This window comes from Furipterus horrens, unplaced genomic scaffold, assembly GCF_987537825.1.
Source record: "Furipterus horrens unplaced genomic scaffold, mFurHor1.1.pri manual_scaffold_4, whole genome shotgun sequence".
NCBI lineage: Eukaryota > Metazoa > Chordata > Mammalia > Chiroptera > Furipteridae > Furipterus > Furipterus horrens.
In genome coordinates, this window is record NW_028327174.1 from 119,570,369 (window position 1) to 119,592,635 (window position 22,267).

The 22,267-nt window shown below is 38.7% G+C and overlaps 1 protein-coding gene across 2 annotated transcripts in view; it reads left to right on the forward strand.

The window, feature by feature from the left end:
• SHC3 (SHC adaptor protein 3) overlaps positions 1-22,267 on the forward strand; it is a 255,280-nt gene that overhangs the window by 161,034 nt on the left and 71,979 nt on the right. The window lies entirely within an intron of this gene.

The window sequence follows — 22,267 nt, forward strand, 5'->3', positions numbered from 1 at the left end:
AGGGGTCCGAGAGGGAACAATGCCACCTGCCCAGCACTCGCCCCTTTTCCAGACACTTCTGCCACTTCCACACCAGACTGGCTTCCCTTTAGCAACTGCTCTGGCTGTCGTTCCCATAGTGGGTGGGTCTGCGGATGATCTAGGACCGTGGGGGCCCTTTAAACAAGTGGACTCTGCTGAGAGACCAGCAATTTCTGCCTTCATTCCAACCCCTACTGTTCTGCACATTCAGAAGCAATGAGGTTCTATTTTCCCTGGCTGGGACCATGAGCTGCGGGGTCTGGTGAGGAGCTGGGAAAACTCCCCAGGTGTCCCTCCTGACTTTTTAAAACACGTTACTGTGCTTTCCACTGGATTGCTGTTGCTGCCGCTGCTGCCGCCACCACACTTCGTCTTCTCTACCCGGGCTCCGCCCCTCCTCCCTGTCTGGATGAATATTTCTTTTTTATATTGTTGTTAGCTGGACTTCCATGCAGCTCAATTTTCTGGAACTTCTGGTTGTTTCTAGTTTTGAGGTAGTTGTATACCTTTTTAGTTGTGGAGGGAGACACAGTGTGTCTGTCTATGCCTCCATCTTGGCCAGAAGTTCCTCTGTCCATTTTTAATTGAATTCTGTGTTTTTGGTTTTGAGTTGCATGAGTTCTTTATAAATATGGAATATTAACCCCTTAGCAGATGTGTCATTGGCAAATCTCCTGTTTAACAAGCTGTTCTTTTCATTTTGGTTATGGATTCCTTTGCTGTTGAAAAACTTTTCCCATTTGTTTGTTTTTTTTCTTTTGTTTCCTATGCCTGAGGAGATATATCAGAAAATAGAGTAGGGACCCCCAGGTTTCAGGCCTCCACGTGGGCAAATGGCTCTGCTAAACAAAAAATGCAGACTGGTGTTGCAGTTTGGAAGCCACACAGAGTTATTTGGAAGAAGAGCTGAAGCAAGACCCAAGAATTGTCAAGGACTCTGGGCATACATGCCAGCAAGCTGGCATAGCAGCGCTGCTAAACAAAAATGAAGAGGTCTAGAGGGTACCACAGGACCAGTGGGTGGGACCCAACCCAGTGTGGCTCACACCAGAGAGCTACAGTAAGGGAAAAGATCAGCAGACTCATGAGTGAGAGAACAGCAACCGCAACATCCAGCTAGATCTCCTCAGGGACAGACAGCCAGCCAGCCAGAGAGAAAAATATGAAACCCATGGAACTCTGACCAGGGTGATCCAGAAAGAGAAGACAGCAGTTAAAACCAGATAGTATTGGCATGAATTCCACCGTGGTATTCTTCATAAGTTATTTTCTTGTCATTACAGTTTATGCATTCTAAGTCACTAGTTGTTATATTATAGTTTATTCCAAATATCATATTTTGCTCTTCCCTTCTATTACTCCACTTTAACATCTGACCTCCTCTTCTTACTTTTGTTTTAAATTCAATCTTCTCTCTTACTAAGACTAGTATCGATTTCATACTCATAATGTTTTTCCCCTTTACAGCCTCTCAGAACCATTTTTCTTGTCATTAGTCATCTCACATTCTTTTCCCTGTTCATAAAATACACTTATTTTCTCTCCACCTTGATCAATCTTTGTGCATTGGTTGTGATATGGGGATAGTTGTGCCATTACTGTAATTTTATTCACAGATCTTCACTGTTGGAGCATTTCAAATCTCAAATCCTATAGCCCCCTCTCCTACACCATTAATACGTTCCTCCAGCCTTTTCCTTCTTTCATCTTAAATTTGAAATTTTTTTCCTCTCTTAGCCTGATTTTCATTCTTCATTCTTAGTATACCTACCCCTTCTATCATCTCAAATTCACTTCCCTTTCCTTTAGACATCTCTTAAGCTTTTCTTTCTTTTTTCCATTTTATTCCCATCCCACTTATATCAATCATAGCTCAAGGGTTGTCCATAGTACTGGGAAGTAACTTTTCCTCTACTTTGTTTCCTACTTTTTGTTCCTCTTCCTCTTCTTCTTTATGTTTACTCTTGCACTAAATATATATTCAATAATTTCTGTTTAAACCTAATACTATATGCTTCCCCTCTCTTACTTCATTCTGCTTTCTTCCCTGCCTTTTCTAACATACAGTGTGAATTTTACTTACTGCCTTGCATTTCCTTGTCCCTACTTGCTATTATTTCTCTTTTCCCTCTGTCTCTAAAATCATGTTTCTTTCAGTTAGTAAATTCTTATCTGTTTTTTCTTTAGTATAATAGTCTTAATCTTTTTATATCTATATTAATATCGGTACATTTGCTGTTGATAGTGTGATTGTGGGTGGAGGATGTTTCTGAGGGTGCAGTTTCTTGCCTTTGTTGTGTGTTTACTTTTTTTAAAGTATATTTTATTGATTATGTTGTTACAGTATTCCTAATTTTTTCCATTGCTGCCCTCTTCCCAGTGCTCCCCTTCCCTTCAGCAATCCCACCCCTCTTAGTTCATGTCCATGGGTAATACTTTGGCTTCACCCTTTCCTATATTATTCTTAACTTCCCCATGACTATTTTGTACCAACCAATTATGCTTCTTAATCCCTGCACTATTTCCCAATTTCTTTCCTTTCCACTCCCAACTGATAACTCTACAAATGATACCCATTCCTATAATTCTCTTCCTGTTCTGTTTTGCTTAGTTATATTTTGTTTTTATTTTTTAGATTCTGTTCTTGAGAGGTTGAGATTATTGTCATTTTAAAGTTCATAATTTTGATTTTCTTTTTCCTCAGGAAGTGCCTTGACATTTCATATAATAATGGCTTGGTGATGATGAACTTCTTTAACTTTACCTTATCTTGGAAGTACTTCATCTGCCCTTCCATTGTAAATGAAAGATTTTTTGGATAGAGTAATCTTGGTTGTAATTCATTGCTTTTTATCACATTGAATACTTCTTGTGAGCCCTTTCTTGTCTGCAAAGTTTGTTTTGAGAATTCAACTGGAAGTCTTATATGCACCCCTTTGTAGGTAACTCTCTGCTTTTCTCTTGCTGCTTTTAAGATTCTCTCTTTATCTTGAACCTTTGGCATTTTAATTATGATGAGTCTTGGTGTGATCCTTTCTGGGTCTAGCTTGTTTGGGACTCTCTGTGCTTCCTGGACTTGTATGTCTATTTCCTTCACCAAGTTAGGGGAGTTTTCATTTATTATTTTCTCACATAAGCTTTCAATTTCTTGTTCTTTCTTTTCCCCTTCTGGAACCCCTATGCTTTGGATATTGGCATGTTTAAAGGTGTCCTAGTGGTTCCTCTTCTCATTTTTTCAATTCTTGTTTCTTGATTCTGTACTGGCTGACTGTTTTTTTCTTCCTTACGTTCCAAATCATTGATTTGAACCTTGGTTTCCTTCCCTTCATCATTGGTTTTGTGTGGATTTTCCTACTTTTCATTTAGCATAGCCTTCACTTCTTCCCTTATGCATTAGCCATACTCAATCATATCTGTCAAGCCTGTGAGCATCTTTATCACCAGTGTTTTGAACTCTATATATGTTATGTTGGCTATCTCCTCATCTGTTAGGTTGCCTATCTCCTCGTCACTTAGTTCACCCACTGGAACCTCAATCCTTTCCCCCTTTTTGGCCATACTTCTCTGTCCCCTCATCTTGACAGGCTCCTGAGTTTGTTTGCATCTATATCTTAGGAATAGCTGTCGCACTTGTTACATTGTGAGGGGTGGAGCCTTAGGTATTCGTCAGTTCAGACCAACCTGTTTAACCAACTTGTGGCACTGTAGGTAGGGGAGGGGTCAGAGAGGGAACAATGCTGCTTGCTCAGCACTCGCCCCTTATTCAGGCACTTCTCCTGATTTTATGTGGGACTGGCACCTCTCTGGCTGTTTCCCTGGTCGTCATTCCCAGGGCAAGTGAGTCTGTGGACAGTCTAGGACCATGGAGGCCCTTAAAACAAGTGGACTCTGCTGAGAGACCAGCAGTTTCTTCTCCTTCCCCAACCCTCACTAGTTTGCACAGTCAGAAGCAATGAGGTTTAATTTTCTTGGGCACTGGGACTGTGAGCTGTGCGGTCTGGTCTGGTGCTCGGCGCGCTCCACAGGTGTCCTCCCCGACTTTTTAAAACGTGTGACTGCACTTTCTGCCGGCCTACCACTGCCACTGCTGCTGCTGCCACCACACCGCATCCCCTCCACCCTGTCTCCACCCATCCTACCTGTCTGGATGAGTATTGCTTCCTTATATCTTTGTTTGTTGGACTTCCATGCAGCTCGATTTTTTTTAACTTCTGGTTGTCTCTAGTTTTGAGGTAGCTGTATTCCTTCTTAGTTGTGTAGTGAGACGCAGCATGTATCTAGGCCTCCATCTTGGCCATAAGTCCTGTGTTTATGTTTTAACATGACCTCTACGAAAGTATTCAAGTTGTAGTGGGCAGAGATACTGTCAATCAGCTAGACAGAGGGAAGATGCCATTAAAGAGTAACACAACAACAACCAAAACTGAAATACAACCAGACAGCTGAAATAAACACCAAAACTCACATACAAAGAGTATAAAATTCAGTATATCAAAGAGACTGCACTAGTGAATTTCATAGATCTCCTATTATGGAACTTCACACCACAAAGGGAGGAAATCAAAGCCGACCAATCTAAGAAACCAAAACAAATAAGAAGAGTCACTTAAAATGAGACAAGGAACTACCCCCCAATGAAAGGAAAGAAGGAACACCCAGAAAGAGTGCTTCATGAAACTAAGTCAAGCAAACTATCAGATATGGAATTCAAAACAAATAAGGAAGCTCAAAGAACTCAACAAACTCAAAGAAAACTACAATGAACTCCAGAGGAACTACAAAGAGCTCCAGGGAAACTACAAAGAACTCCAGGGAAGCTACAAATAACTCACTGAGAACTATACCAGTATAAGAAAGGACATAGAAACTATCAATAAGGACCAGGAAGAAATTAGGAACACAACTTCTGAACTGAAGAACACAGTAGAATCAACCAAAAGCAGGCTAAATGAAGAAGAAGATTGGAGCAGTGAGTTAGAGGACAACATAGAAAAAAATTCCCAAACAATGCAACAAAATCAAAAGACTGAATAAGAATCAAAAAGGTTTAAGAGAACTGCAGGACAACATGAAATGAAACAATATCCATATCATAGGAATAAAAGAAGGAGAAGAAGAGGAACATGGGATAGAAAATCTGATTGAAAAATTAATGTCAGAAAATTTTCCTAACTTGTTGAGAGAAAAAGTCTTGCAAGTCCAGGAAGCAAAGACGGTTACAATGAAGATGAACCCAAAAAGGCCACTCCAAGGCACAGCATAATTAAAATGGCAACATTGAAAGACAAAGAGAGAATCCTAAAGGCAACAAGAGAAAAACAGCAAATAACATTCAAGGAGCTCCGATAAGACTATCAACCGATTTCTCAACAGAAACACTATAAGACAGAAGGGAATGGCAAAAAGTTTTTCAAGCAATATAAAGCAAAGGCATACAACAAAGACTACTCTACCCAGCAAGGCTCTCTTTCAAAATGGAAGGTGAAATAAGGAGTTTCCCAGACAAAGGAAGACTAAAAGAATACATCTCCACCAAATCAGTACTACAAGAGACGCTGAAGGGAATGCTGTACAAAAAAGAAGAAAAAGAGAGAGGGAAAAAAAACACAGGTACAAAAGGAAATGAATAAATACCTGTCAATAATAACCTTAAATGTAAATGGATTAAATGCTCCAATCAAAAGACATAGGGTAGCAGGATGGATACAAAAACATGACCCATATACATGCTGTGTACAAGAGACACAGTTCAAAACCAAAGATTTACACAGACAGTAAATGAAGGGTTGAAAAACAGTATTCCAACAAATGGATATGAAAAAAAAAGCTGGGATAGCAATACTTATATCAGACAAAATGGATTTCTCAAAAAGGCCATAAAAAGAGACTAACAAGAACAGTTCATAATACTTAAGCGAACAATCCATCAAGAATATATAACCCTGGTGAACGTATATGCACCCAACATAGGAGCACCCAAATATCTAAGGAAAATATTAGAAGATTACAAGAAGAATATCAATAGCAACACATTTATACTAGGGGACTTTAACACCCCATTGTCAACAATGGACAGATCTTCATAGCAAAGAAACACCAAGGATATTGAGGCACTAAAAAACACTCCAGATCAAATGGACCTAGTTGATATATATAGAAATTTTCACCCCAAAGAAATAAAATATACATTCTTTTCAAGTGCACATGGAACAGTTTGAAAGGTAGACCATACGGTAGGACACAGAACAAGCCTCCACAAATTCAGGGGAATTGAAATTATATCAAGCATCTTCTCAGATCACAATGGCTGGAAACTAGAAACCAACTTCAAGGAAAAACTAAAAGACATTCAAACTCATAAAGAATGAATAACATGATATTAAATAGTGAATGGGTTAATGTCGATATCAAGGAAGAAATCAAGAAGTTTCTTGAACAAATGATAATGAACACACAACAGTCCCAAATCTATGGAACACAGCAAAAGCAGTACTGAGAGAAAAGTTTATAGCAATACAGGCCTACCGAAAAAGGATAAATTAATCTCAAATAAAAAAATCTAACCCTACAGCTAGAAGAACTAGAACAACAACAACAAACAAAGCTCAAGGTGAGTAGAAGGAAGGAAATCATCAAGATCAGAGCAGAATTAAATAAAATAGAGACTAAACAAACAATTCAAAAGATCAACAAAAATAGGAGCTGGTTCTTTGAGAATATAAACAAAATCAAGAAGCCTTTAGCCAAGCACATCAAGAAAAAAAGAGAGAAGACCCAAATAAAAAAAATCAGAAACAAAAGAGGAGAAATCATGGCCACTATCACAGAAATACAAAGGATTGTAAGAAATTATTACAAACAACTACATGGCAAGAAACTTGACACCCTAGATGAAATGGACTAGTTTCTAGAAACATATAATCTTCCAAAACTGAATCAAGAAGAGGCAGAAAACCTGAACAGACTGATAACAAAGAGGTAAATTGAAACAGTAATTAAAAAACTCCTGGCACACAAATGGCCTGGAAGAGATGGCTTCACAGGCATATTTTAAAAAACATTTACGGAAGAACTAACGCCTACCCTTCTCAAACTATTTCAAAAAATTCAGGAAGAGGGAAGACTCCCAAGCTCTTTCTATGAAGCCAGTATTACTCTACTCCCAACCCAGGTCAAGACACAACAAAGAAAGAAAAATATAGGCCAATATCACTGATGAACATAGATGCTAAAATCCTCAACAAAATATTGGCAGCTGGATCCAAAAACACATTAAAAAGATCATACACCACAACCAAGTGGGGTTAATCCCAGGGATGTAAGGATGGTTTAATATTCTCAAATCAATAAGTGTAATACACCACATAAACAAAATGAAAGAAAAAAATCACATAATCAATCAATAGATGCTGAAAAACATTTAATAAAGTACAACACCCATTTACGATGAAAACACTCAGCAAACTGAAAATAGAAGGAGAATACCTCAACATAATAAAGGCTATGTATGAGAAACCTGAAGCCAACATCATACATACTCAATGCACAAACACTGAAAGCATTCCCCCTGAGATCAGGAACAAGACAAAGATGTCCACTTTCTCCACTCCAATTCAACAAAGTATTGGAAGTTCTAGCCACAGCAATCAGAAAAGAAAAAAGAAATAAAAGGCAGCCAAATTGGAAAAGAAGAAGTAATACAGTCATTATTTGCAGATGACATGATAGTGTACATAGAAAACCCTATAGACTCCATGAAAAACTACTCGACCTCATAAGTGAATTTGGAAAAATCTCAGGGTACATAGTCAATATTCAAAAATCAAAGGAATTTCTGTACATCAACAATAAGATATCAGAGATAGAAGTAGATAAAAATCCCATTTACTATAACAAGAAGAAAAATAAAGTACCTAGGAATAAACTTAACCAAGGAGGTAAAAGAACTGCACTCGGAAAACTACATAACACTGAAGAAAGAAATTAAAAAAGATACAAATAAATGGGAACATATACCAGGTTCATGGATGAGAAGAACCATCGTCGTCGGCAGCCGTCCGTCTCGAGAGACGATGGTGTAGCTTCTTAAGAGTCTATCTGCACCGCCGAGAATGGCTGTGCAGTCCGACTCGGGAGTGACACGGTATCTGTCTCCTCCCGTGCTGAATCGACATCTTACGATGACGTTGGAGTGTCCTCTCCAGTGAAGCTGAAGCTACAGAGCCTGGGCAGGGTGATATGGAGGGTCTGCTGTTGCCCATGCAGCAGACCCCCCCCCCCCTCTTCGCAGCTGAAGGGTCCAAGGGAAAGACGGAGTCAATACAGCTTGGCTTCAGGTGCGCCGCAGGAGTTGCCGGTGTTGACTACAACGTCAAACCGCCTTAGGGACTCCGGCTCCGGATTTTCTGTTGGGGTTTACTCCCTTAGCCCTTCCCCTGAAGAGGTATGCTGCAAGGCAGCGGAGGTTTTTTGGAGTCAGAGTTTTCCTTCTCTGATGTGCCCTGACTGGAAGATCGAACCAGCGACACTTAGCTCGCAGGCTGACGCTCAATCCACTGAGCCAAACCAGCCAGGGCTATATAAGAACCAACATCATTAAAATGTCCATACTACCCAAAATAATTTATATATTCAACCCTATCCCTATTAAAATGCCTGTGACATATTTCACAGACGTAGAACAAATACTTAAAAATGTATATGGAACCAAAGAAGACCCTGAATATCCCCAGCAATCTTGAGACAGAAGAACACAGTAGGAGGAATCACAATACCTGACATTAACTATACTACAAAGCCACTGTAATCAAAACAGCCTGGAATCCAGCCAAGATGGAGACCTAGACAGACACGCTGCATCTCCCTGCACAACTAAGAAGGAATATAAGTACCTCAAAACTAGAGACAACCAGAAGTTCCAGGAAACCTAGCTGCAGGGAAGTCCAGCAAACAAAGATATAAAGAAGAAATATTCATTCAGACAGGTAGGAGGGGTTGAGCTGGGGCTGAGAGGGTGCAGTGCAGTGGTGGCAGCAGTGGCAACAGCAGCCGTATTGACAGACCAGTGGAAAGCGCAGTCACACATTGTAGAAAGTCAGGTGGGACACCTGGGGAGCATCCTCAGCACATGACCTGACCGCACAGCTCATCATCCCAGCGCCAGGGAAAATAGAGCCTCGTTGCTTTTCCCTGTGCAGGCAAGTGGGGATTGGGGTAGTGGAAAAACTGCAAGTCTTTCAGCAGAGTCCACTTGTTTTAAGGGCCCCCACAGTGCTAGTGCATCAACAGACCCTCCCTCTCTGGGAACAATAGCTGGGGCAATGGCTGGAGAGGGGCCAGTCCAATGAAAAGTGGGACAAGTGCCTGCAAAAGGGGCGAGTGCTCAGCAAGCAGCATTGTTCTCTCACAGACCTGTCCCCCACAAACAGCACCATAATGTGGTTAAATGGGTTTCTCTGTACTGCTAAATACCTACGGCTCTGCTCCTTACAACATAACAGCAGCAACAGCTCTACCTAAGACACAGAGGCAAAAAAACACAAGAACCTGTCAAGATGAGGAGACAGAGAAATATGGCTCAAAAGAGGGAACGGATCAAGGTTCCAGTGGGAGAACTAAGAGACAAGAAGATAGCCAACCTAACAGACACAGAATTCAAAACACTAGTAATAAAGATGCTCACAGGCTTGACAGATATGCTTAAGTATGGCAAACATATAAGGGAAGAAGTGAAGGCTATGCTAAATTAAACAAAGGAAAATCCACACGAAAGCAATGGTGAAGGGAAGGAAACCAGGATTCAAATCAATCTTTGGATTATAAGGAAGAAAATAAACAGTCAACCAGTACAGAATGAGGACAGAAGAATTGTAAAAAAATGAGGAGAGAAACCTCTGGGACAACTTTAAACATGCCAACATCCGAACCATAGGATGCCAGAGGGAGAAGAGGAAGAGCAAGAAATTGAAAACTTACGTGAGAAAATAATGAGAGAGTGCTCTTCAAATTTGATTAAGGAAATAGACATACAAGTTTAGGAAGCACAGAGAGTCCCAAAAAAATCTATACCCAGAAAGGACCACACCAAGATATATAATAATTAAAATACTAGAAGTTGAACATAAAGAGAGAATCTTAAAAGCAGCAAAAGAAAAGTAGAGAGTTACCTACAACGGGGTGCCTATAAGGCTGTCAGCTGCCTTGTTAAAAGGAACTTTACAGGCAAGAAGCGATTAGTAAGAAGTATTTAATGTGATGAAAAGCAAGGACTTGCAACCAAGATTACTCTATCCAGCAAAGCTATCATTTAGAATGGAAGAGCAAATAAAGTGCTTTCCAGAGAAGGTAAAGCTAAAGGAAGTCAAAATCACCAAGCTATTATATGAAATGTCAAAGGGACTTACTTAAGAAAAAGATCAAAATTATGCACATTAAAATGACAACAACTCCTAACTATCAACAACTGAATCTAAAAAATAAAAACAAAATTCTACTAAGCAAACCAGAATAGGAACAGAATCATAGGTATGGGGATCATTTGAAGGGTTTTCAGCTGGGAGTGGAAAGTGGGAGAACTGGAGAAATGGTGCAGGGATTAAGAAGCATAATTGGTTGGTACAAAATAGACAGGGGGAAGTTGTGAATAATATAGAAAAGGGTTAAACCACAGAACTTATATGCACGACGATGGACATGAACTAAGGGGGGTGAAATTGCAGGAGGGAAGGGGGGCACTTGGCAGAGAGGAGTAAAGGGAAAAAGATTGAGATTACTGTAACAACACAGTCAATAAAATTATCTTTAAAAAACAAACAGACTGGTACTGGCCTAAGAATAGACATATATATCAGTGGAACAGAATAGAGAGCCCCCAAATAACCCAGGTCAGTATGGTCAACTAATATTTGACAAAGGGGCAAGGAACATAAAATGAAGTGAGAAGAGCCTCTTCAACAGATGGTGCTGGGAGAACTGGATAGGCACATGCAAAAAAAATGAAACTAGACCACCAACTTACACCAAACTCCAGAATAAACTCAAGATGGATCAAAAATTTAAATGTAATATGTGACACCATAAAAGTTCTAGAGGAGAACATAGACAGGAAAATTTCACATATTTCATGTAACAATATTTTCACTGATACATCTCCTAAGGCAGGGAAATAAAGGAAAAAAACAAATGAGATTACATCAAACTAAAGAGTTTCTGCTCAGCAAAAGGAAACATCAGCAAGATGAAAAGGGAACAAACCATATGGGAAAACATATTTGCCAATGATACTTCAGATAAGGGATAGATCTCCAAAATATATAAAGAACTTACAAGTCTCAATACCAAGAAGACAGACAGCCCATTTTAAATATGGGCAAAGGACCTGAACAAACACTTCTCTAAGGAGTATATACAGAGGGTCCATAAACATATGAAAGAATGCTCAACATCACTAGACATCAGAGATGCAAATAAAAACCACAATGAGATACCACCTCACACCAGTCAGAATGGCCATCATCAACAAATCAATAAACTACAAGTGTTGGTGAGAATGTGGAGAAATGGGAACCATACTGCACTGTTGGTGGGAATGCACACTGATGAAGCCACTATGGAAAACAGTATGAAATTTCCTCAAAAACTAAAAATGGAACTACCTTTTGAACCAGCAATTCCAGTGATAGGATTATACCAGAAGAATCCTGAAATACAAATTCAAAATAACCTATGCACCCCTATGTTCATAGCAGCACTGTTTACAATAGCCAACTTCTGGAAACAGCCTTAGTGCCCAACTGTTGATGAGTGGATTAAAAAACTGTGGTACATTTACACAATGGAATACTATGCAGCAGAGAGAAAGAAGGAATTCCTGCTATTTGCAACAACATGGATGAAAGTAGAGAGAATTATGTTTAGCGAAATAAGCTAGGCGATGAAAGAAAAATACCATATGGCATCACCTGATACAGGAAACTAATGAACCACAGAAACAAATAAACAAAGTTGAACAAGGAACAGAATAACAGTTATCAGGGGTGAGGGGAGGAGAGAGAGAAGAGGGCTAAGTAGGGAAAGGATTTGATAAAAGAACTAGTATAAATAACCCTTGGACAAGGATAATGGGGTGGGGATTGACTATGGTAGAAGGAGGGGGCTGAGTGGAGGGGAGCAATGAGGGAAAATGTGTGACAAATGTAATAAAAAACAATAAAATAAATTAAAAAAGAAAAAGAATGAAGATACAAATAAATAAAATCAGAAGCGAAGGAAGAGATATCACAACCAATACCTCAGAAACACAAAGGATTGCAAAAAGTTACTATAAGCTACTGTATCACAAGAAATTTGACAATCTGGGGGATCTGGAGAAAGTTTTGGATTAAGAGGAAACAGAAAGCCTGAATAGACTGATAACAACTAGTGAAATTGAAGCATTAATCAAAAAACTCCCAGCACACAAAAGCCCTGAACTGGATGGCTTCACAGTAGAATATTACCAAACATTTAGAGAAGAACTAACTCATATCCTTTTCAAACTATTCCAAAAAATCCAAGAAGAGTGAAAACTCCCAAACTCTTTCCAGGAGGCCAATATTATCCTGATTCCAAAACCACATAAATACACAACAAAGAAAGAAAACTACAGGCCAATATCTCTGATGAACATATATGCTAAAATCCTTGATAAAATATTGGCAAACCGGATTCAGCAACACATTTAAAAGGTCACACACCACAATCAAGTGGGATTCATCCCAGGGATGCAAGGATGGTATAATATTTAAAATCATTAAATGTAATATACCACATAAATAAAATGAAAGACAAAAGTCATATGATCATATCAATAGATGCTGGAAAAGCATTTGATAAAAACACTCAGTAAAGTGGGAATAGAGGGAGCATACCTCAACATAAAGAAGCCATATATGAGAAACTTAGAGCCAACATCATACTCAATGGGCACAAATTGAAAGCTTTTCCCCTAAGATCTGGAACAAGATAAGGATGCCCACACTCCCCACTTCTATTCAACATAGTTTTGGAAGATGTAGCCCCAGCAATCAGACAAGGAAAAGAAATAAAAGGCATCCAAATTGAAAAAGAGGAAGTAAAACTCTCATTATTTGCAGACTACATGGTAGTGTACATAGAAAACTCTGTAGATTTGACCAAAAACTACTGAAATTAATAAGAGAATTTGGAAAAATAACAGGGTATAAGGTCAATTTCCAGAAGCTGAAAATATTTCTGTACACCAAAAATAAAGTATCAGAGATAGAAACTAAAAAAAAAAAAATTCCATTTACACTAGCAACAAGAAAAATTAAGTACTTATGAATAAACTTAACCAAGGAGGTAAAAGACCTGTACTTGGAAAACTACAGAACACTGAAGAAAGAAATGAAGGAAGATACAAATAAATGGAAGTATGTACCATGTTCATGGATGGGAAGAATTAACATCATTAAAATGTCCATACTATCCAAAGCAATTTATCGATTCAATGCACTCTATTAAAATACCAGTGGCATATTTCACAGAACTAAAACAAATACTTCAAAAATTTATATGGAACCAAGAATGACCCCATGTAGCCTCAGCAGTCTTGAGAAAGGAACACAGTAGGAGGAATCACAATACCTGGTACCAAACTATACTTCTAGGCCACTGTAATAGAAGTAGCCTGGTACTAGCATAAGATCAGACATATAGGTCATTGGAACAGAATAGAGAGCCCAGAACTAAACTCAGGTCACTATGGTCACTTAATATTTGACAAAGAGGGAAGAAGCATAAAATTGAGTGCAAGTAGCCTCTTCAAAAAAACGGTGTTGAGAGAACTGACAGGGACATGCAAAAAAGTGAAACTAGACCACCAACTTACACCATACACCAGAATAAACCCAAGATTGATCAAAGACTTAAATGTAAGCCATGACACCATAAAAGTCCTGGAGAAAAACTTAGGCAGTAAAGTTTCAGATATCCCATTTAGCAATTTTTTCACCAATATATCTCCTAAGTCTAGGGAAATAAAAGAAAGGATAAACATATAGGACTACATCAAACTAAAGAGTTTCTGCTCTTTAGTATGGGAGAACATATTTGCCAATGATACCTTGGACAAGGGTTTGATCTCCAAAATATATAGAGAGCTTATATGACTCAACACCTAGAAGACAGATAATCCAATTAAAAATGGGCAAAGGACCCGAACAGACACTTCTCCAAGCAGGATATACAGAGGGCCCATAGGCAGATGAAAGAAAGCGCAACATACTTAGCCATCAGAGGGATGCAAACTAAAATCACGATTAGATACCACCTCACACTCATCAAAATGGCCACCAACAACAAATCAACAAATAACAAGTGCTGGCGAGGATGTGGAGAAAAGGGGACCCTAGTCCACTGTTGGTGGGAAATGAGACTGGTGCAGCCACTATGGAAAACAGTATGGAATTTCCTCAAAAAAACAAAAATGGAGCTGCCTTTTGATCCAATGATATCATTGCTAGGATTATAACTGAAGAATACTGAAACACCAATTCAGAAGGACCTATGCGCCTTTATCTTTATAGCAGCACTATTTACAATAGCCAAGTACTGGAAACAGCCTAAGTGCCCATCAGTGGATGAGTGGATCAAAAAACTGTAGTACATTTACACAGTGGAATACTACAGAGCAGAAAGAAAGAAGAAACTTCTATGTTTTGCTACAGCATGGGTGGAACTGGAAAGAATTATGCTAAGTGAAATAAGCTAGGCAGCAAAAGACAAATATTATACAATCTTACCTAATACAGGAAACTAATGAACAAAACAAACAAATGAGCAAAATAGAACCAGAGGCATGTAAACAAGGAACAGACTGACAGTGACCAGAGGGGAGAGGAAAGAGGGTAAAAGAAGGGGAAGGGTGTTGTGAAGGAACTAGTACAAATGACCCGTGTACATGAACAACTAAATGGGAATTGACTGTGGAAGAAGGGGGAGGTGGGTGGAGCAGGGGAGAATAAAGGGGTAAGTGGGACAACAGTAATAGAACAATGAAACAAAACAAAAAAAGCAAAGTGAGGAAGTCTCACTCATCTCTGTCATACAAGATGAATGTGTCTTTTAAGAAAGAGGGGGAAGGGTTTAGTCAAGGAACTAGTATAAATGACCCATGGACATGGATAACAGGGTGTGGGTTGACTGAGGTAGAAGGGATGAGGTGGGTGGGGCAGGGGAGAGCTATGGGGGCAAATGGTAAAACTGTAATAGAACAATAAATTTTTAAAAAAGGAAATGTATTACCAAGAGCAATGTCAGAGAGTTTACTACCAATGTTTTCTTTTAGTAGTTCTATGGTTTGAATCTTACATTTTTATCTTTAATTCATTTTGAGTTTATTCTTATATATGGTGTAAGAAGGTGGTCTAGCTTCATTTTTTTGCACATATCAGTCCAATTTTCCCAATACCATTTATTGAATATACTGGCCTTAACCCATTGTATATTCTTTCCCTCTTTGTCATATATTTATAGATTCTATAGTTGTCGGTTTATTTCTGGGCTTTCTACTTTGTTTCATTGATTTATATGCATGTTTTTATGCAAGCATCATTCTGTTTTGATTACTATAGCCTTGTAGTATAGTTTAATATTAGTTAGCATGATACCCCTAAGTTTGTTCTTCATCCCCAAGATTGCTGTGGGTATTTGGGGTCTTTTGAGGTTCCATACAAATTTTTAGGATTTTTGGTTTTACTTCTGTGAAAAATGCCATTGACATATATTTTTTCCATTGGTATTTTGACAGGGATCATGTTGAATCTATAGATTGATTTGGGTAGTATAAATAGTGTTAAAATGTTAAGTCCTTTTATCCATGAGCATGGTGCATGCTTCCATTTATTTGTATCTAACTCAAAATTTTTCTTCAGTGTCATAATTTTTTAACTACAGTTTTTTTACTTGCTTGATTAAATTTATTCCTAGACATTTTATTTTTTGATGCAATTATAAGTGTGATTGTTTTCTTAGTTTCTCTCTCTGATAGTTCACTATCAGAATATAAAAATGAAACTGATTTTTGAATATAAATTTTGTATCCTGCTAGTTTACTAGATATACTTATCAGTTTGGTGGCCTCTTTAGGGTTCTTTATATGTAGTAATATGTAATCTGAAAATAATGACAGCTTTACTTCTTCCTTTCTAATATGGGTGCCTTTAATTTCTTTTTCTTCTCTGGTTGTTGTGGTTAGGACTTAGAATACTATTGTTACAGAACCCCTGGGCTGCTCCAATTGAAAACAAACCCACGGGCTCTTTAGTTAGGGGTCCGATTGCCCGCCGCCAGAATTACAACTCTTAATTCTTCAGTTGAGTGAAAAGAAAATTGTTTATTTAACAGTTACACATATCCTTGCCTCCCCCCTACCAAACCTAGTCAGTTTTAGGAAGGTCAGAAACACCGTTTCCCTACTTCCCAAACACAGTTCAGCTTTACCAGCGGCTGCCAATCATTCAATCTGATTGGGGAGGTCCTTTCTGTGCTGTGGTGCCCTTCAGCTCTCAATACAAAACCGCCGGGATTCTCAGCCTCCTTGCAAACTGTCTTCTTTCTGTAAACCGCGTGGATCTCCTCTCCTTCTCTAGAGCACCCCTGCGAACACCCACCAGCGAGGGAGACAGCCTCAGAGCGCGCTGTCCCCCTAAAGTGTTCGCAGCTGCCTATATATCCCTGACTGCATCCTCTGACGCAGTGGGTGTTGCCAACAGTTCTGACCATTCACAGAACCACACGTAGTCTCTGTGTGCTTTCCATACCGTCCCCTGGTTCAAGACTCCTCCCATCCACCTGAGGCCTTGGAAGCATCCAAGCAATTTTGCATAATGAAAGACACCAGCCACCAGCCTCAGATGGGTGGAGGCATTCTGAAAGCTGCTTCCTTCTCCCCATCCCCCAGCGGTAAACTCTGGGGATTTTTGGAGTCCCCTGTTTCTGTAACACTATGTTGAATAAAAGTGGTGAAAGTAGACAAACCTTTCTTGTTCCTGATCTTAAGGAAGACACCTTTAGCTTTTCCTTGTTGAATATGATGTTAGCTGTGGGTTTGTCATATATGGCCTTTATTATATTGAAGTATGTTCTCTCTATTCCCATTTTGCTGAGAGTTTTTGTTAACAGTGGATGCCGGATTTTGTCAAATGCTTTTTGTGCATGTATTGATATGATTATATAATTTTTATTCCTCATTTTGTTTATGTGGTGTGTTACTTTAATTAATTTGTGGATATTGAACCAAACGTTCCATCCCAAGAATAAACCCCACTTCAGCTTTTTAAAGTATTGCTGATTTGGTTTGCTAATTTTTATTTTTTATTTTTTTGAGAATTTTTGCATCTATGTTCATTAGGGATATGGCCCATAATTTTCTTCTTTGTAACGTCTTTGTCTGGTTTTAGAATCAAGATAATGATAGCCTCATTAAGTGAGCTTGGGACCTTTTCTTCCTTTTGAAATTTTTCAAATAGTTTGATACAATTTGGTTTTAATTCTTTGAATGTATGTTAAAATTTACCTGTGAAACACCTGTCCAGGCCTTTTTTGGTATATTTTATTGATTATGCTCTTAGAGCTGCCAAAATTTCTTTTCTCTTTGCTCTCCTCCACCCAGCACATATCATCCCTCCAGCAGTCTCATCCCCCTTAGTCCATGTCCATGGGTCGTGCATATAAGTTCTTTGATTTTACCCTTTCCTGTGCTATTATCAACATCCTCCTTTCTATTCTACACCCTCCTTCTATGCTTTTTAATTCCTGCATCATTTCCCTCCTTCTCTCCCTTTCCCCCTCAGAGCTGACACCCCTCCACTTACTCCCTGTACCTATGATTCTGTTCCCACTCTGGTTGTCTGCTTAGTTTGTTTTTGTTTTTGCTTTTTAGATTCCGTTATTGATAGCTGTGATTCTGTTGTCATTTTAATGTTCATAGTTTTGATCTTCTTTTTCTTAAAAATTCCTTTAACATTTCATATAATAATGGCTTGTGATGATGAATTCCTTTAGCTTTACCTTGTCTGGGAAGTACTTTATCTGCCCTTCCATCCTAAGTGATAGCTTTGCTGGATTGATTAATCTTGGTTGTAGGTCCTTGCCTCTCATCAATTTGAATATTTCCTGCCAGTCCCTTCTTGCCTGCAAAGTTTCTTTTGAGAAATCAGCTGATAGTCTTATAGTTACCCCTTTGTAGGTAACTCTCTGCTTTTCTCTTACTGCTTTTAAGATTCTCTCTTTATCCTTAACCTTTATCCTTTTAATTATGATATGTCTTGGTGTGGTATTCCCTGGATCTAGTTTGTTTGAGACTCTTTGTGCTTCCTGGACCTGTATGCCCATTTGTTTCCCAAAATTAGGGAGGTTTTTCTTCATTATTTTTCCACAAAAATTTTCAATTTATTGCTCTTCCTCTTCTCTTTCTGGCATCCTTATTATTTGGATGTTGGCACATTTGAAGCTATGCCAGAGGTTTCTAAGCCTCTCCTCATTTTTAAAAATTCTTGTTTTCTCCTTCTCTACTCTTTGACTGCTTATTTCTTCCTTATGTTCTAATTCATTGATTTGAACCCTAGTTTTCTTTCTTTCACTACTGTTTTCATGTGGATTTTCCTTCATTTGACTTAGTATATCTTTCAATTTTTCCCTGCCATGCTTAATCTTTTCTGTAAAGTCTGTGAGCATCTTTATCATCAGTGATTTAAACTGTGCATCTGTTAGGTTGGCTATCTCTTTGTCTGTCAGGTTCACTATCTCCTTGTCACTTAGTTCTCCCACTGGAACCTTGATTTGCCACTCCTCCTTTTTTTGGGCTGTATTTCTCTGTCTCTTTATCTTGACAGCTTTCTGTGTTTGCCTCTGTGCCTTAGGTAGAGCTGTCACATTTGTTACATTGTATGGGGTGGAGCCTTAGTGCTGGTGACCTGTTTCACCACGTTGTGGTGCTGTATGTGTTGAAGGGGTCTGAGAAGGAACAATGTCACTTGCCCCTCACTTGCCCCTTTTCCAGGCACTTCTGCCCCTTCCTGTTCTAAACAAGCTGCCTCCGTTGAGAGACTGGCAGTTTCTTCCTCTGCCCAAATCCCCACTGGTTTTCACAGTCAGAAGCAGTGTGACTCTATTTTCTCCAGTGCTGGAACTGCAAGCTTCATGGTCTGGACTGGAGCTGGGATCAGTCTGGTTTGGAGGTGAGATCACTTCTTGCTTTTAAAATGTATGACTGTGCTTTACACCATGGGTATAGTCGCTGTATCACTGCCAGCCCTTCTAGCCCTGCTGTCGCTAGCTACACTGCCAGCTGCTGCTGCCAAGCACCACTCCCACAGCTGCTGCTGCTGTACTGCACCTCATTCTCTCCATCCCAGCTCTGTCCCTCCTACCTTTCTGGCTGAATATTTCTTCTTTATTTCTTTGCTTAACTTCCCCGTAGTTTTGATTTTCTGGATTTTTTGTTTTTATTTTTAGTTTTGAAGTGGTTGTAAATTTCTTCTTAGTTGTGAGGAAGATGCAGTGTGACCATCTATGCCTCCATCTTGGCTGGAAGTCCAGGACTTTTGTTTGTTAGGATTTTTTTGATTAGTGATTTGATTTTGTTGGTAGTAATTCATCTGTTCAGATTTTCTGTTTTTCTTGATTTAGTCTTGGAACATTGTATGTTTTTAGGAATTTATCCATTTCTTCCAGATTGTCTAATTTGTTGGCACATTATTGTTTATAGTATTTTTTATAATCCTTTGCATTTCTGTGTTGTCTGTTGTCACTTCTTTCATTTCTGATCTTATTTATTTAGGTCCTCTCTTTTTTTTTTTAATGAGTGTGAATAAAGGTTTATCAATCTTTTTAATCTTTTCAAAGAGCCAGCTCTTGCTTTCAATGATCTTTTGTATTGTTTTTTAGACCTTATTTTGTTTAGCTCCAATCTGGCCTTTATTATTTCACTTTTTCTTAACTCATTTGGACTTTGTTTGTTGTTGTTCTTCTAGTTCCTTTAGGTATAAGATTAGATTATTTATTTGATATTTTTCTTGTTTCTTGATTTAGGCTTGTATTCATATGAATTTCCCTTTAAAGACTGCTTTTTTTATATCCCGTAAATTTTAAGTCATTGTATTTTCTTTTTTATTTGTCTTTAGGTATGTTTTGATTTTCTCCTGATCTCATTGTTAACCCATTCATTGCTTAGTAACATGTTATTTAGCCTCCATGTGTTTGTGAGGCTTTCATTTTTTTCCTTGTAATTGATTTCTAGTTTCATACCATTGTGGTCAGAGAAGGTCCTTGATAGGATTTCAATCTTAAATTTATTGAGAACTTGCTTTGTGCCCTACCATGTGATCTATCTTGGAAAATGTCTCATTTGAACTTGAGAACAGTGGGATGAAATGCTCTAAAAATATCACTTAAATCCATCTGCTTTAATGATTCATTTAAGGCTACTGTTTCCTTGTTGATTTTCTGTCTGGAAAAATCTATCCATTGATGTCAATAGGGTGTTAAAATTCCCTACTGTGACTATTATGGTCAATCTCTTCCTCTATGTCCATCAAGATTTGCTTTATATATTTAGGTGCTGCTGTGTTGGGTGCATAAATGTTTATAAGGGTTATATACTTTTGTTGAATTGGTCCTTTTATCGTTACATAATGTTAATAAATTTTAAAAATTCCCTCCTTGTGATAGAAGTTCACATGTTGCCTACTGTGCTGAAGGATGACCCATTTGTGCTTGCCTGGCCAATTGAACATAACATCTGGCAGAAGCTACCACATGGCTTTACATCAAAATAGGATGGAAATAGCAAATCAAAGTCACCATTTTGTCAGAAACTTTTTTTTACTATTTTTGTCTTTGTTCCATAAACATTTAAAATGTATTTATATAACATACATGTACCTAGACATATAAAGAGACACACTATTTATATTAGATATTTACTTTTTTGGAAAATGAGTTAGGTTTATTTAAAAAATGAGGTCTCTCTTTATATATTAGTTACTCTGACCAGATCAAGGACAGAACATATCAGATTCATCAGGGAAAAATGAACCTTACATAAGTTCTTGGCATAGAACTTGGGGCTCATTACTCTTGATAAATTTCAAGTTTTTGTTTGAAAGCAATAAATATCTCCTTCCATCAAACAAATAAGAATGTTCCTTGTTTATTTGCTAGCATCTATTCCCTCTAAATAAAACAAACTCTTGAGGCCCCCATGGCATGTGTGTCCACCTGTCTTGGCTCTTCATCTGCCATCATGTGAGTGGGAAAGGGTTGTCATCAAGAAAGTTATTCATTGGACTTTTCATCTTCTCTTAAAAAAATTAGTTTGTAAAATTATTTTCAGACTGATTTGTTTGCAATACATACACATGTGTGAACTGCAGGTAGCCACTGCTGAACCAGGACATGTAACCTAGGAACAGCCTGTGAAACATGAAAGTCATGTGCAGGAATAGGAGTAGAGACAGTTCATAAGTTTGCTGGAAATGCTCACCCTGAAGGAATTTTAGCAGAACTCTTGTGTTCTCATGTGTACAAGCAGACAGTGATGTTCTGCCAAAAGTCCAACAGGCTCTGTGGAAAGCTTCTTAAAAAGACCTGAGCTGACTCTTGCCAGTTGGATTGAGCCGGCTTCAACACCTACTGCCCATAGCGTGTGAAAGGTGACCTTCTTCAGAGATGTGAATACCGAAGGCCATCTTGAGAATATGTATGTGTAAATGCATTAGATACAGGGATCCCGAAGAAATAATTAGACAGTGACCCTAGCAGGTGTGTTTGGACAGTCTTGGTCCAGCTAGGAAGTATCATAGAGGTCTTGCCTCAGGGGGTGGGCTCAATAACACCCATGCTGTATCCTCTGCATGAGGTCGGAGGCTGCAAGGCTGGCTCTGTTTTGTAAGAAAGGTGTCTCAGTTCATTAGGTAGTAACTTTCTAATCCGGGGTTGCAGCATCTGCATTACAATACGAGAATGAAGTTAATTTACAAAGCATTCACTTACATGGAAAAAGAAAAAAACAGGTGATTAAAATCAGGCTTGTTGCTCTTCTGTTCAGTTGTTTAATCTGGGGCCTTTATAAAGGGGATGGGCAGACCCCTCGCCTGCCCAGTATGGGGCAGAGTCATGGGCTAACAGCTCCCAATGTGACATAAATGTATAGAACATGTCCTAGCCAGAACACAACAGTGCATGT